Source organism: Toxorhynchites rutilus, chromosome 3, assembly GCF_029784135.1.
Source record: "Toxorhynchites rutilus septentrionalis strain SRP chromosome 3, ASM2978413v1, whole genome shotgun sequence".
NCBI classification, from domain to species: domain Eukaryota; kingdom Metazoa; phylum Arthropoda; class Insecta; order Diptera; family Culicidae; genus Toxorhynchites; species Toxorhynchites rutilus.
In genome coordinates, this window is record NC_073746.1 from 293,650,244 (window position 1) to 293,667,030 (window position 16,787).

General features: G+C 37.5%; 1 protein-coding gene across 8 annotated transcripts in view; it reads right to left on the minus strand.

The window, feature by feature from the left end:
- The window catches only part of LOC129775051 (uncharacterized), a 423,013-nt gene that overhangs the window by 113,755 nt on the left and 292,471 nt on the right, over window positions 1-16,787 (minus strand). The gene's annotated exons all lie outside the window — the stretch shown is intronic.

Below are 16,787 nucleotides of genomic sequence, written 5' to 3' on the forward strand. Positions count from 1 at the left end.
AGCAAATTTTCCCTGGATAAACCCGACGAATTGGATTTCGAATGGCCGGAAACTTGGAGCTCATCATTCAGATTGAATGAGTCTGATGTGTTTGATACGTCAAGCGTTTTAATATTTTCAGACGAATGTTTATTGCCAAAGGCGGTAGCTAAATTTAACGAAAAAATTTGATTGTATATGAAGTCTAAGAAACATATTGTTGTACCTGATGCGTCGGATTTGCGTCCTACTTCTGGATCCAGAAGAGATACGTTACGGTGGGTGTGACTTTGGTGTGATAAACAGGAACTATATGAATCCTTCGAACTATAAACACATGCTCCGTTGAGTGAATCGGATATGAGAAACTCACTTTGTGTTAGGAATAAATGAACAATATTTGGTAGTTGTAGCCTGCAGTACGTTTACGTAAATAAATGAATACCTGTCAGGTTTTTGGCAAAAACCAAAAACAGTGGGAACAGCTGCATCGGTTAAATAAAGTTGGGTTGCGCGAGAATAGTAGGAGTTGCGAGTGAAATGTTTTGAACAAACTCTCACTGTTTTAAAGTTAATGGAGTCGATGTTAATGCAAATATTTTCAGCATTTGCAATAGCTTGAAGCCAACGATTCCGTTGGTCAGTTTTCTTCGGGAAACGATGTTTGGATACCCATCTGGAAGTTTCATTTGTTGATTTGCGATTAAAATCACTGTGGCAGGATCGCACGAAGCACTTCATTTTATTATTTTGATGTTAATTTATTCCAATAAGATACGATCGTAGTGATATTGGACAACTTGAGTAGAAACTGTTGAAATGCACCAATCTGATGACGTTGTACGTTGCGTATGATGAGTTTGATCGTAAACATTTTATAAACAAAAACAAAGGTTATGATTTTTATGCTCGTGATTTTCTATGCTGACTACGAAGAGGCGGCCATCTTGACAATCCCCTGGTTTAGACACTGAAACCGATGAAACCATTGGAATACACATCGAGGTGGAGTAGTAGGCGATGTATGTTAGTATTGGTAAGAAAAATATAGGACTGTCGATATTATGCAAGTCCTATGTGAATTCTATATGGTTGGAACAGGTGAGGGTTCGTTTGTTTCCTGTGGCCGTGGGGGAGCGAAAACGTTGTACTGAAATATCGCTTTTTTCCAACATGATTTCACAGGTAACCACTGCATGCTTCCACATTGTACTCGTAATCAGCGGGAATTCTAGATTTATCTATTAGAATAATACACTTCTAATAGATAAATTATTTTCTGCAGGTAGTATTTTAGGCAGTTGAATGTAGACACAAATATTGTCGTTATGGTAGCGCATGCTATGTCGCTTGAAACTCCGCCATCATTACTTTTATTTCCAGGACATTGGGATGAACCCGACGAGAAAAGGTTGCTAGGAAGGCGATTTCCCTATGGTAAAAACAGTTGAGTCTGGTTAAGCCCAAGGCCAACTTATAAATGAAAAAAATTCACGCCGAATATAAATCATGGTCAAAACAGCTGAGTCAGGTCAGCGGTTAAGTACTTAAAGTTTTGAGTCGAGTATAGCTCAAGGCCAAAACAGTTGAGTCGGGTTAAGCCCAAGGCCAACTTGTACAGAAAGGTTATACATCGAGTTTCGGTTACAGTTGAGTCGAATAAAGCTTTAGACCAACTTGTACTCAATGTTTTGTGTCGAGTATAGCTCAAGGCCAAAACAGTTGAGTCAGGTTAAGTCCAAGGCCAACTTGTACAGAAAAGGTATTCATCGAGTTTCGGTTACAGTTGAGTCGGGTCAAGCCCAAGGCCAACTTGTTCAGTATAAAACAGCTGAGTCGGGTGATGCCCAAGACCAGCATATAAATAGAATCTATTTATGTGGTCGAATATTCAAAGCAGACAAACATAAAAAATAAATTAAATGACCGCTGCCCGCTCATGAAATGAAACAAACGGAAATGACGTTGACGTTTAAACTTGCACTGATATCAGTTTACAATATTAATTGTTAAATTTCGGTAAAGATGAACGGATTTTGGTGAATAAGTGATATTTCGTTTTCGGAGGAGTCAAGTGATGAATCGGAAAGTATTGAGAATGGAGAAAGGCCAGGAATCACCTTAGTGGAAGTCGGTACATTGCGTAGTATTGCGAAAAAAAAGTGGTACAGGTTAAGCAGGAGAAAGCGGCATTAAAATGGCTATCGGACTGCTCAAGCCACTTGAAAAGAGAATTTGCCCCTCAACATACGCAAAGCGGAGTCAGAGCAGAGAAATATATTGATTCACATTTTCGTTAAATAGTGCGGGAGGAAGTTCCTGAATCAACTCAAAGATCTGGCAGCCATTTCGACACGAAACACGAATCGTTAACAAAGGATCCTAAGAAACCCAGTCGTCTGAAGGTGCATTATCAGAAAACGGAGAATCTATCACAAAGCGCCTGGATGCGTGGCAAATCAGAAGACCCCAGAGATTCCTTGATGTGATCGATGAAGCTAATGAATGAATGAGATATTTCTTGTCTGATACTTTCTGGTATCGTTACATTTTAGAGCCCCCGCAGACTGCAGACTGGTTTGTCGGCCGATAGTTTGGTCGGCTTCTTAATCAGTACGGAGAGGTATGCATGTGCGCACATTACGCCGATTCAGTTGGGTCGGTTTTTGCACCAGAAGGCCGACCCGACCAAACTGTTGGTTGACAGAAAGTCTGTAGTAAGCGAGGGCTCTTAATGTGAGGGGAGGATGTGGTATCCTAGATTTAGTGTGTAGTCGGAATGACAGTACGAGTGTGTTGATGACGACATTAAGAAAGATATGGATGTCGGTTTTCAAGCAATTGATAATGTTGTGTATTGTTTGCCGGAATATCACATACAGTATCCAATTTCTTTTCACTGTATAGAGACGAATGAACTGGAAAGTTTAAAGCCTCTTTAATTCAACATCTCTCTGTTTTCACTGTATATAATCGAATCCTGTATAGAATCGGGTCAAAAAAATTGTTTTTCGTTCGTTTTTCGTTCGTTCGAAAAACTTTTTTCTCACATGGAAAAATATTTTTTCCAGAATCTCTCAGGAGGTGATAGATGATCATATTTGATGAAAAAAAAATTTCTACGCATATGTTCAAATTCCAACAATTTTTGTTTCGAACTCTGTTGCCTTAAATTTTTGCTTTCATTTGAAAGATGAGCTAATTTAGTACAGGTAGTGGAGCATCTAAATTAGTGGATTTAAATAACGTTTTGGGAAGGAAACATTTATAGGTTAGTAATTTTTAATGAGTAATTATTAATTTTGCCCCAAAAATTCATTTTAAACTTGATTGTTTCTATCAATCAAATTAAAGCTCCAAAACCACTCTACAATTTGTTCTTTGTTACCCAACTTCTGTCTTTCTTAATTTCGCTGCAATATCGATATAAACAATTCCTGGTGCAAAATCTCGAAAATCGCTATGTTTACCCTACTGTACTTATAATAGCCCTTGAATTTCACCTTAACGTTGAGAGGTTACATATTTTCTTGAAATAAGTCATTTTAGAATTTTTTTTTTCAAACTGTATATAATCGTGTCCAAAATTGTATATAATCGAATCATATATAATCGAATCTATGTATAATCGAGTCCGACCTGTATTGCTTATTGCATGTTACTAGTTGCTTATTGCTCAGGTGTGCGAGCCGCCTAAGCGTTCTATTTAGGGTCTTCTGTGTAAGCAGAAGTTTTTTCAACAAAATAAATTACGTATCTGATGAGAAATTCAAATTTTCAATTTTTCTTTGCAAGTAAAAAAAAATCTTTTTTTTTCGGTGCAATAGAGTTATTGGTTTGATTTTTTCATAACCAATGGTACAATAAAGATTTTTTTTTTTTTAAGTTGGAATTGATTCGTTATATGTTGACATATGTTTTGTAAAAAATCCTCAGCTTTCCACAAAAATATAAAAAAATATAGCGCCCTCTATCTTTAACCCAGATAACTATGAAAAACTAACTCAATCAATAAATGTTAAAAACGAAAATCCAAAAAATCGAAACAATAGTTCTTTTTTAAATAAAACTACTTCATAAGCTTCAATTTGATATGTCGGTCATCTGAATCGGTTCAGTAGTTCAAATGTAATGAATGTTTATAGTGGGAAATAGGAGGAAAAATTAATTTTTCGAACTTAATTTTGAAAAATTGTATCTCAAGAATGAAAAAAAATGCATCTCTGATATCGAGATACGTCATGTAAAGAATCCTCAGCTTTCAAGAAAAAATAAGAAAAAATAAGTTTTTCTGTATCTCTTTGCTGTTGGAAACATAATTTCCAATAAAACAATCCACAAATTCTAATATGCAGGCTCCTTCGCAGAAATGTAACAGCAATTCCGAAATGGAATTAAATGAATCAATGAATAAAAATTCCGAATGATTTGGATCTTTATTATCTTGAGAACTGTTTGTCTGTCTGCATAGGAAAAAAAACAGAAAATCCTTTTTGATAGTAATTCTTTTTTTTCTTCGTTTGTCAAAAACCTGCAAAGAAAGCTTGTCTGACATAGTCGGTTGTCATCTGAATTATCATAAATGAAAGGTTATGGAATCCAAATGGAGATGATGTTGATATCTCAGATGAAAGACAGAAACTCACCGCTTTTTTACGTAGTATTTATCAACAAAAAACGAAAATTGTTTCAATAGTTTTTAAAATAATGTTGAGATTCAGAGAATTTCAGCGAAATGGAATTTCGACACTGTTTAAAGGAACCGTTCTTCATTGTGGATATTGATCTAACGGGTGTTAAATAAAAAATGAGAATTTTTTCAATACCTTTCAGTAACTCAAATAAAGAGCGTAACATTTTCTTTCTCCAAGAAAATTACTCTCTGGGCTCCTTAGAAACAGTAGACGTATTTGGTTTTGCTAGTTTGAATTTAGTCAAAGCAAAGATGGCGTCGAAACAGCACGTGCTCCGCGAACGCATTGTACGGTTCTACGAAACGCATTTCCAGCAAGGAAAAAAGTTCACGGTGGCACATTTTAAGGAAGAAAATGTACCTGTCAGTACGGTATATCGTATCCTAGGTTCCCTGAACGTAGAGCGTAAGGTCGGAAGTGGTCGTCCGGTGACGATAATGACGAAGCAGAGGAAGACATCGTTAAAGAAGCTGTTTGACAACAAGGACGCAACCCGCCTGCGTGACGCCGGTCGGAAATATGACTGCTCCCACTTATTGATCCATCGGACCTCGTCTACAGGAAGAAGACGAGGTCGCCGGAGTACACGGAGGAGCAGATTGAGACGGTTAAATCACAGTGTCGGTGGATGTCCAAAAAATACCGCGGAACGTCTTTCGTTCTGGACGACGAAAGCTATTTTCCGCTGTCCAAAACGCATATTCCAGGAAATGATAATTACTACTCCAGCGACAAGTCATCCACACCGCCTGAAGTGAAATACAAGTTCAAGCACAAGTTTGAAAAAAAGGTTATGTTGTACATCGCCATTTCCGACCGGGACATTTCAAAGCCTTGGTTTAAGCCGAGCGGTCTGGCAATCAACCATCCAATCTATCGAGAAGAGTGCCTCGATAAATTCCTTCTGCCGTTCCTGAACGAGCATCACGCGGATGGGAAGTACGTCTTCTGGCCGGACAAGGCGTCTTCCCATTACGCCAAGAAGACGCTGGCGTATCTTGAGGAGAAAAAGATACCGTTCGTGCCGAAAGATCGTAACCTAACAAACTTGCCCCAGTGCCGCCCAATAGAGAATTTCTTTGGCTCACTCAGTGCCCTAGTGTATAAAAACAATTGGAGGGCCAAGGACACGAAGCAACTGACTACAAGAATCCGGAATTGTATCAGGAAAATGGACGTAAGTGCCGTACAACGTTCTTGTGAGAGCATCGCGATAAAGTTGCGTCGAACAGCAGACCACGGCCCTGACTCAAACATTCACTGACATTTTGACGTAGGATTACGTCTTTCGGGAACATATTGGGGTACAAATTGAAAATCGAAAATCGAGCACATCGTGAAAATTGTCCAATTTCAAACGCTTATTGCTCAGCCATTTCATGATAGATTGATGATATTTTTTCGTCAATCGATTTCGGTACTCCATAACAATTTTTTATATTGAAGAAAATAATATATGTCTTGAAACTAACTATCGGAAAATTGGAAAATCTCAACCGCTATCCTAACGGGAATACCCACTTCTGATTGGTCGAAATTGACGACACATGCGGCGGGTCTCTAACAGAGACATCAAAACCACGCTGCTCGGGAGAAATCGGCTTTGAAAATATATGAAAGTAGGGGGAACTTTTGTCCTACCGAAATATGTTCCCTAACAGAGATATCAAAACCTAGCTGCCTGGGGGAAATTGACATTGCAAATACATAAAAAGTAGAGACAACTTTTGCTCCCACAGAAATATGTTCTCTAACAGAGAAATCAAAACCAAGCTGCCTGGGTGAAATCAGCATTAAAAATACATAAAAGTAGGGGCCACTTTTGTTCCAACCGAAATGTGTTCCCTAACAGAGACAAAACCAAGCTGCCTGGGGAAATCGACATTGCAAATTCATAAAAGTAGCTACCGAAAATGTACACTTCACGGTGGAAACGTGTAGATATCTAAACCAAGGTTCCCGGGGGAAATCGTCATTTCAAATATATGCAAGTCGGGGGCATTTTTATATTGCAAGTAACGTGAGTGATACGATTAATTCTAGCAAATAAAATTTTAATTTGGAACTTTAATGTTGGTTGTTTTGTGAGATTTCATATCAATGACCGATCGTGTATTGTGAAAAAATTAGCACAAGTATAAGTGTAAAATTATAATTATGGTAGCAGTTGTGTTAAAAATGACTTGATATTTGAAACGATTTATTTCAATTTTCATAAATAGAATCCAAGGTGTGCTCGAGGTTTAAGCTGTCTGTTTTGTTGTGTTAATTTTCATCCAAGGAAAGTTTATACGGCGAGAAAAACTGGAAAAGTGAAGAAATATTAGAAAAAGTGATTTCCCATATGCTCTACATATAGTATTAGTTGTTGTTAGTCCAAATAAAATTCGCATTGGGTTGAAGAATTACTCAGAAAGTGAAAATTATAAAAGAAAATTACCTTTTCCATTTCAAATATGTTTTCTCTATATTAAAGTAACATGTTTTTACGGATGAGAAAAATCGATAATTGTGTTTGGTTTTGGTAATTATCTTTTATTACATTGGAGTTTTTCTTTAGTTCATCCATATATAATACAGGATGCATCTCGTCTAGGATCACAGAGGGCGGTTTTCATCATATCTCGTTCCACTTCGGTATCTTTTATTTGATACGCACCATCCAACTACTGTTTACCATCCTTCTATCAGCATCACTCGGTAATTACTGTGGTGGAGTGAACAAACAATATCCAACAACTAAACAAAACGGCCCTTTTCAGAGTCACCAAATCATTATCAAAGAGTTTAACGATGTAATTCGTCAAACATATCCAAAATCAACAGATAGCCTAACGGAATCCTACGTCAACTATGCGGTCGTGTCTCGGACACAACCCTCCCGTGACTTTTTTTGAAGAAAATACATTATGTTATTAATAAAAAAAAATACTGAAATCGATGGAAAAAAAAATATTTTTTTTTATATGTGATTGAAAAAATTCTCATTTTTTATTTAACACCCGTTACAAGGAAATAAATTTTCAGCTTTCGCTGGAACGAAATGAGCTTTGGCGCTACTAAATCGAAACGCAAAAAACCCCATTGAAACGAGCGAACGATCTTCGATTCCCTTGCCGTTCCGGTGAAAGTGTTTTATGGCAAATTTACGACAAGATTTGATTGTGGAATTCCACCGGGCATGCGGGTTCTCATATTGTTTTTCTGCCTGATGGAGCGCTGACTCTGGACAAAAATTAACGAGCTAAGCCCTCTTGTTTACGGGCCGTTCGTAAGTATTTTCCATTATCCACGGGAAGCTTGGATACATTCGGATGGAATCCGTATGTTTTTATGGCTATGAATTATGTGTGTACGTCTGATGGAAGACTTCCTTGGCTTTCGAATATTAAACCGCGCAGTGGCGAACGGAAGAAAAACTAATAAATAAATCAACAGGGTGAACCATCGCGTACAGATGCTGCTTCACACGTATTCATACGAACGGAATGGAGGATTCGATCACTATTTTTAGTGTAAACAATTGCATTTGAATTCAGTGTATATTTGTGTTTACTTAATCATTTTCAGCAATCCGAATAACTGTGGCATTGCAAATATGACTTGATTGATACACCCAGTGGAAATGAGAATCGTAATGTTATTATGTACAAAAACTGAATTTTTCTGCTAGGGTACAACATGTTTTAACTGATTTTATTTAAAATCTGAAATGAGTCATCGAACCATCGAAACAGTTAAGGTTAAGTGCAAATTAACTTCGACATCCCGTGAAACAAACCGTTTAAAAAATTGAGTCGATTATTTCATAATTTCATCGGAAAAACGTTAACGTTCCCAATAACATACTGGCGAGTCATTACACAAGTGAGTTAGTTTTCCTGCTCGATCCAACACACAGGTGCCAATCCAACGGATCTTGACTTTTCAGAACCTGGTTGCCACCGTAAATAGTTAATTGCTATGATTAATTAATCGGCTTCCTCCCCGGATTCGATGGAAACTGCGATAGCAAAAGTTCGATTTTTTTTTTTTTTTTTATCTTCGCTTATTTTTCGTCGGCCTATTTCCGCCACTTTAGTGCCAATCACCGACATCAGGGAGGCGACTCCACCTGTTCCTACCTATCAGACTCAACAACTCATGAGCCGGGCCAACTTCTTTTACTTCCGCTCCGAAGGAAGACGTAACCAGAGATTTTTCGCCTCAGAAAATCCCAACGACGCCAGCTGGGATTGAACCCAGGCCGATCGGATTGTGAGGCTGTTACGCTAACCATACAACCACTGGCGCCGTCTAGTTCGATTTTTTGTGGGATAGAATTTCTGTTCGGGGAAATCTATTATTCTGCTCGGAACATATGCCAGTCAGCATTTTTAAACACACATTTTCCTATCGGGAAGGACTGACTTTGCAATGTGGAAAAAAATCTTTCTACTTGTGTGACTTTGCTGGTTTTTGGAAGGATGTGTCTGAATACCTCCGAATTTTCGCTTTTGATCACATTGTTTGAGTTACAAGAACGAATCGGAGGAAAAAGTATTGAAAACTGAAGATATATCTTTCTTTCATCCAAATGTTCATGCTGCCACTGAGTGGTTAGCATGTGGTTCTACAGAAATTTGTGTGTATGAGGCTCATAAAAACTCATAAAGGCACATAAAGGCTCATAAAGGCATGTCAATCAATCGTGATATAAAATTGGTTCAATTACTTGATTAAATGAATGCCTATTACCTGACGCACGTTCTTTAAATTACCTTGTCGACACGAACATTGCAAATCCGTTCACAAACAATTGCTTACTGTCGTCGGCAGAACCATTTCACCATCTCGGTAACCGTACACTTGCGTCACAGTATGAGCAAATTCAACGTTCTAATTGTGGAACCCCCGGTGGAGGACATTTGTATCTCACCGACCCACTAAGTCTCGGTGACGTCCGGAAGCCGGCGCCAATCATTGCATTAAATCAAACCAATCGAAATGCGTACGCTCCATTGCATTCCTGTAGGATCAGTTGACATCCCACCCGATTCGGAAACAGTCTTCACACAATAATAACGATAACAGTTGAAAAAAGGAGAGGGAGGTAGGATACGGGATGACGAGATTTGTGTTTCGTAGGCTGGGGTTGCGGCCGATGCACAAATTGACCCGCTTCCCGCAGCGACAGTTTTTTGAAATTTATGGGCTACAAAGGACTCACTTAAACCGTATGGGGGCGCTGGTGAGCTGCCGAGCAACATCTGTTGGATGCTTGTCAGCCGGTCGGGTATAATCAGAAGAAGTGCGATGGAGTGTTCCGGCAATGCTGAAGTCTGAATATCACCTATCTCGAACCATCACTTGCCCAGTCGACCCAAATATTGGAACCATACCAGATAGAGTTCGAATACAATTTGCTAGGTCGGTCTCAAAACAAACAGTTTCATAATTGAATAGCAATGACACTAAATGCATTTCGAGAAACACAATTCTTCTGTAGGTTCGGAACAAATACAGTGCTGCATCATGGGAAGTGGTTTAAGAGAGCGGACGGAAATCCATGTTTGTCAGCCTCAAGCCTGACAGGAATCACAAGCTCAAACCCCGTTGCGTTGACCCACTTTTGCGCCACGTCAAACCGTAAGCAAAAAGTGCAATCAGCAAACAATTCCCCCCAGAGCAGAAACGTCGAGGCTTCCCTTTGTGTTGAGATGCGAAATGCATCCGACGCTGCCTCATATTATGTTCGCATGAGGGTGGGTTCCCCCGTGAAAGGGATACACGAGCTCTTCGGGTTCCCTCCATTAGATAATGGAAAGGGAGCAAAAATGCCATTGTTAGTTGTTGGGGCATTCGAAAGTGATAAATCTTTGCGAGGATCTAAAAGAACGAATGTGTATGTTTTTCTATACTCTTTTCCGCCCTACGGCAGAGCAATCTGATCGATTTCCCAACATTTGTCTTCTGTGAAGCAGACTGATGCGAAATCGATGCCAGAGAGCAAATTGTCGCCAACAATAGTTCCGTAGCCAAACCTCCGCCTCCGCCGGCTCCTTCGGGATGAACTTTTCCCTCAGGGGCAAAACAGTCAAACGTCAGCCCCGGCTGCGATGAATGCCACTGCTGATTACATGGCGCAAACTGAAACCTACCCTAAACAGCAGCGCCTAATGATGCTGCAAAATTTCAAACCATTCGAAGGATGAATGGTTCACGGAAGGGGTTTCACTACATCATCATTATCCCAATGTTATCTTCCGGTTCGAGCGAGTGCAGCTTCCTGGACGGTCCAGAAAATTGCGAAACTGCGTTTGGCTCGAGAGAAAAGTTGGCGGCTTTATAGTGGACAAGTGAGAATGATTAGAGGTTTTTTTTGTATTGTCAAGTGTTGATCGCTTCTACAAAAAATAAATTCAAGATGGAGTTATTGGATTTAATAACGAAAGCTTACCTCTTCATCTTACAAAAAAGATATCCAAGTGCAAGGTTTAAAAACAACGATTCTACAATTAAAGAGAGTCTAACCCTTTTAGTACCAGCGAAAAGAACGTGCCCAAGCGAAGAATACCGGGTCGAATCGGTAAACTTGCAGAGGTTTGCGAAAATTCTCGTAAAAACGAAAGTAGAAGTGAGATTTACGAAATATAAAAAGCAGCATATTCGGAAATAAACGGAGAATAAAACGATACGAATTGTGTTTCGTTAGACCGATTACCGATGCCGATTGGTGTAATGTACAGACCCGCGGCACTAATCAGCATAAAATTTAACAAAAAGTTAACCCTAATAACAATTTTTTCACTTGTGTTGCATCGAATATGAACCGTTTTAACATTTTAGAAAGTTATTTTGAAACACAGATCTCTTGTGATGAGTACAATAAGGTCCCAACGAAGGCGCAACGATATATAGTCGTTGGTATTTTTAGCAAGTGCACGAAAAGGGTTAATGTCCAGAACACGGACGCATTGCTAACGTAGGACTACGCAAATATATGGTTTTTAAATGCATCGATATTTTACAAACATTTTTTTAGTAGGCTGTTTTTGGTGACTCTGGGCCGATGATTTACGTGGTTTTTTTAGAAGCAGTTTCAGATGATGGATTGATATTCATTTCCCCGAGAAAACAATGCCCAAGCTGACCGTATGTCGCAATATACACAATCAGTCTTCCAAAAAACACTCACACATGTGTACGTGATGTTCGAATTACATGTTTTTGCTGTACACGAACATGCTTTTCGCTAGTGTTCAATGTTTATCCCAAACACGCCCAATGATATAAAAACATAAACATGTAGGGATTAGAATTAGGCGTTAACTTAAGTTTCTCAATCACTGACATGGTTAAGAAACGTTCTTCAGTTGAGCATTTCTTACCGTTTTTTCGGAAACGTCCACGATTTTTTTTTTGTTGCAGTCCATTGTGGTATACTGATATTCAATCTACAGGGTAACTTCGATATAACGTACATTTCACTTCCAAAATTGTACGTTGTATCGAATTGTACGTTATATCGAATCACAATAAAGAACTCAGAAACGTAGCTTATATTACTTTATTGTGTTGCTGTTTGGGTAAAGTTAATGAATAACTTGAACTAGAAGACTAAACCAGCCTTTCTCATGAAGTTTCCCTTCGAACTGTTGATTAAAGCTCGATTCATTTAAAATCCGGAATCACAAAACCAGTTGTATTTCGGGATTGGTTAAAGGTAAAAAACATGCTTTAGTATCAAAATACAGATAATTTATCGTTCTTTCAGAAAAAAATATTCAAAAAATCATTCATTTACACTTTGAAAATGTGTACGTTATATCGAAGTTCCCCTGTATAAGGAAGATTGTTCGACTGATGAACGATGTTTGAATCTGAGTAACTTTATATACATATACAGAGGTACCTGAAAAAACCTGACTCAGGTACATTCTATGCATAACGTAAACAAGTTGATTATCTTCATAACGTCCGATTGAATGAACGAGGTGTATTTGTGTTGTTGGGATTTCAATTCCACTTTGGAAACTGTTCGTGTTTTGATTGAGCAACACGAGTTATTATTACGTTTTGTATTAACCCAAATACCTTCAAATAGTTTTGAGCGTAACTCCTAAACATATAGTTTTACCATAGTGATGTATTTGGAAAAGTTGTTGGAAATTATAAGCAAATTCATAATGTTTCGTATAACACAACAAACATATTAAAAAGGCCTATTTACCATACAAAGATAGTAAATCGGATTTTTTTCTTTTAAATTATTACAATAATGGCTGCATTCAGAAGGAGATTGACAATGAGATCCATAATGTGTGCCTGAAACTGATCGTTTACATACAAAAATTCAAAGTTTCAAAAAGTTTGTCAAAAATAGTTTTATTATCTTGGACTTATTTTTTTAATTTTCTACATGACTTCTATTTCATATGAAAAAATTGAAAAAAACAATTAAAAAAATACTTTTTTAGATATTGCAAATTGAAGTTTTTCTTCGTAAATAAAAAAGAACACTATTTTTTTCTCAGTGTATATTTTATTCACGTTCAAACGTCAATACTCTATAACTCCTTCTAAGATACTATTTCGGTACGAGTCATAACTTTTGAGATATAGATTAGCAAAGATTGCTCTTACTAAAAACTTACTAAAAACTTACGCTTCAGTCAAAAAAAATCTCAGTTGCTGTGGAAAACTTATATTTCCTTCAACCCAAAGGAAAAAAAACTTTCATTCGAATAAAAAATACAGATGTTTTGTCATTTGTCGCTTCAATTTGGAATTGAAGATAAAAAATGTATGTGTAAAATACATAAGGAAAACACTATTTCTAGATAATACTGTCGTCAAAAGATCTTCCAAAGAGAAAGTTGTATTACAATTCGTTGTACGATAGTAAGAAGAGCCATTAACAGTATGCACTGCTGGAAATAACCTAAGTTCAACTCTAATTGTCAGGGGGTCTTCGTAGCCACTTGGTTACGCGTTCGCTTACTAAGCGATCGATCGTGAGTTCAAACTCAGGGCCCTCAATTGACCATCTTTGTGTTATTCTAGAATAACTACGTCCACGCAACCATCATCAGCGATGGAGATCGATCCACGGTCGAAATAAGATCAATTCATCCATACAACTGCTCTGCTCTGCAAGAAACATCGGGCTGCTGTTCTATTAATAACCCAACAATGATCAATATCAACTGTCTCCGCTGTCCGGTCTGCTGAACAATGGATGAACAGATAGAATACCCTTACGCCTAAATGGCTACAACAGTGTAATTTACCATAATGTAATGGAACAGAAAACCTAACGCCTAAATGGCTACTACTACTGTGTAATTTACAATTTATAGAAACATTAACATATGTACATGTACACGATAAAAACCCGGCTCTGTTACAGATAAAATGCTAATGAGCCTGATAAATGAAATAAATGGGATCTCTTTCTCTCAGACTGAACGTCAGCTTGGGATTGTACCCATAAAAAAAGTCCAAGAACCAAGGTAGGCCGGAATGTAAGACTGTTTTACACAACCATGCTATCCACATAGCCTCTGCACAATGGTTCAGAAAGTGCATTTATGTGGGAATGTTAGCTCTTAATCGTAAAATATTAGACTCCATTTTTGTTTTTCATTAGGGTGCCCATTTTCATTTTAGGGTGGCGCGAAAAATCTGTTTTCGCCTTTTTCCCAAACTATAGGGCGCTATATTTTTTATATTTTTTCCTAAAAGCTAAGGATTTTTTACATATCATATCCAAAAATCAGCGATGTGTTTTTTTTTCTTTTTAAAGTTATTAATTTTTAAAGTTAACCAATGGTTAAAAAAATAAAAATTTTCCCCCTTTTTCCAAAAATGACGTTTTTGAGAAAATCATAACTTTTGACCGACTGGATCGATTCAGATGATCAACACATCAAATTGAAGACAATGATCCAGTCTTTTTTTGTAAAAAATATTACATTTTCGAAAAAATGGATTTTTGTTTTTTTAACTGTTCAGTCCCCACCCCTTTTTCTGTTCGGGTGCAACGCTTCATACAAATGTAACTCCTCGACCGAGCACGAGTCACCGAGTTCATCCGGCAAGCAAGCAAGCAGGGGCAAAAGTGCAAATCCAGGGGTGTCATTGCACATTTCGAAACGAGTGATTTTCGTTCGTTTCGACCACTTTGACTTAGCTTTGTTTACGAACACAAAATTTTATATTTCTCTACGAGACAAATTTTGCTCTAACTTTAGCACACTGAAACTATTAACTTGAAAAATATACATAATACTAAAACCAATTCGATTTGAGTTCGAATTTTCTCGAAACGAATTACTCGTTTCGAAATGCGCAATGCCACCCCAGGGCAGCAGAGTTTAATTGCAGTAGTAGTGAATTATCGATCATTCTGCACTGCACATCCCAAAAGATTAGGTCTTTCACCACACAGATCGCAGCCACAGGGGCTCCCACCCGTCGAATAAAGCGTGAGGAAGACAAGGGTTCCTTCTACGCACACGTTGCCTCCATGAAAGGAGCAACATCAAAAATATACAGTCCACCCCACAGTTCCCAGCAGACGGAACAGTATTTATTGATCTTGTTAGTTGATCATAGTTTTCTCGGTTAAAGATAGAGGACGCTATATTTTTTCTATATTTTTCTCGAAGCTGAGATGTTTTCACATAGCATCTCCAAAAATCAAGGATGTGCCTTTATTGGTTTTTGAGTTATGATTTTTAAAATTTAACTTGCTCTCAGTCTTCGTTCAATATTCATGTGCAACTAGACTAGATCTACTCGACTAGAATACAATTTTTTCGCAAGTGCAATATTTAAAAAAAAAAAACCATTGGCATCAATTTTATATCTCAATTATCTGAATCGGTTCAGTATTTCATAAGTCATGAATTTTTGAAAACGTCGTTTTTGAAAGAAAATACAAACCTGATTTCTATTGGTTAACTTTGAAAAATCATAACTCAAAGACGAAAAATAACGCTTCTCTGATTTTTCGATATGTTATGTAAAAAACTCTCAGATTTCAACAAAAAATATAAAAAAAATATAGCGCCCTCAAGTCCAAAACCATGTAAACAGCAAAAAACAAATACAATCAATAATTACAAAATAAAAATACATTTCTTTTTCAAACGTAATATTCTTCCGAGGCTAATTGAATATTCCGTGCAGCTTATTGACTTTAATTTGGTATGTCGGGCATCTAAATCGGTCCAGTAGTTCGAAAGTTAGAAATTTTCAAAAATAGTGGATTTTGGAAAATATAGGAAAAAGTTGATTTTTCGGGCCACCCTTAAATGGAAATGATCACAATGGTCCAGGAAGTACATTTAGGTGGAAATTAGCATCTAGAGCTCGACAGTTGTTATTTGCATGTTGAAATTTAATTGAAAGTTAACCAATGGAAATCAAAAAATACCGGTCTAATATTTTGCGATACAGAACAAATTTATCACTCCGCAAAAACCTGAGAATAACTATATCGGTTTGGCATAGAATGACTGAATTAACACATCAAAACGAACCACATATTGGAGGTGATCTGGCGTAGTGGTAACATCCATACCTCTCACGCAGAGATCACGAGTTCAATTCTCACTCCCGACATACTTTGAGTGCTAGATTTTCATTTTATCCCCTATATCCTCCGGTTAGAAGTAGTCCTACGTCAAAATTACATAGATTTGGAAACATTACATTTTGTAGAGTCAAATATGCTCTTTCAAATGCCGCCAATAAACATTTTCCATGTTTGATCAAGATAGAACGACAAACAAATGAAGAGAGCGTATTTTTGGGAAGAAATTACAATAACTTCGAGTAGAGTTGACAAATTCTGCATCGCACAATATTTGTCTTAGTAAGTTCTGAAAGTCTTCTGGAAACAGTTTGCATGTAATAGGAGTACCGGTAAGTTTCTTCGTTATTTTTTCCAAAATTTAATGCTTTATTCTGCAAAAATGGTTACCAATTTAATATTCAAAGTATTGCCCATCGCTAGTCACAACTTTTTCCTATCTTTCTGGTGATTCACGGATCTCTCTGCGGAAATAATCGATCCAATTTTTGACTTCATCAAAATTGGAGAAGTGCTGGTCAACCAGGCCATGT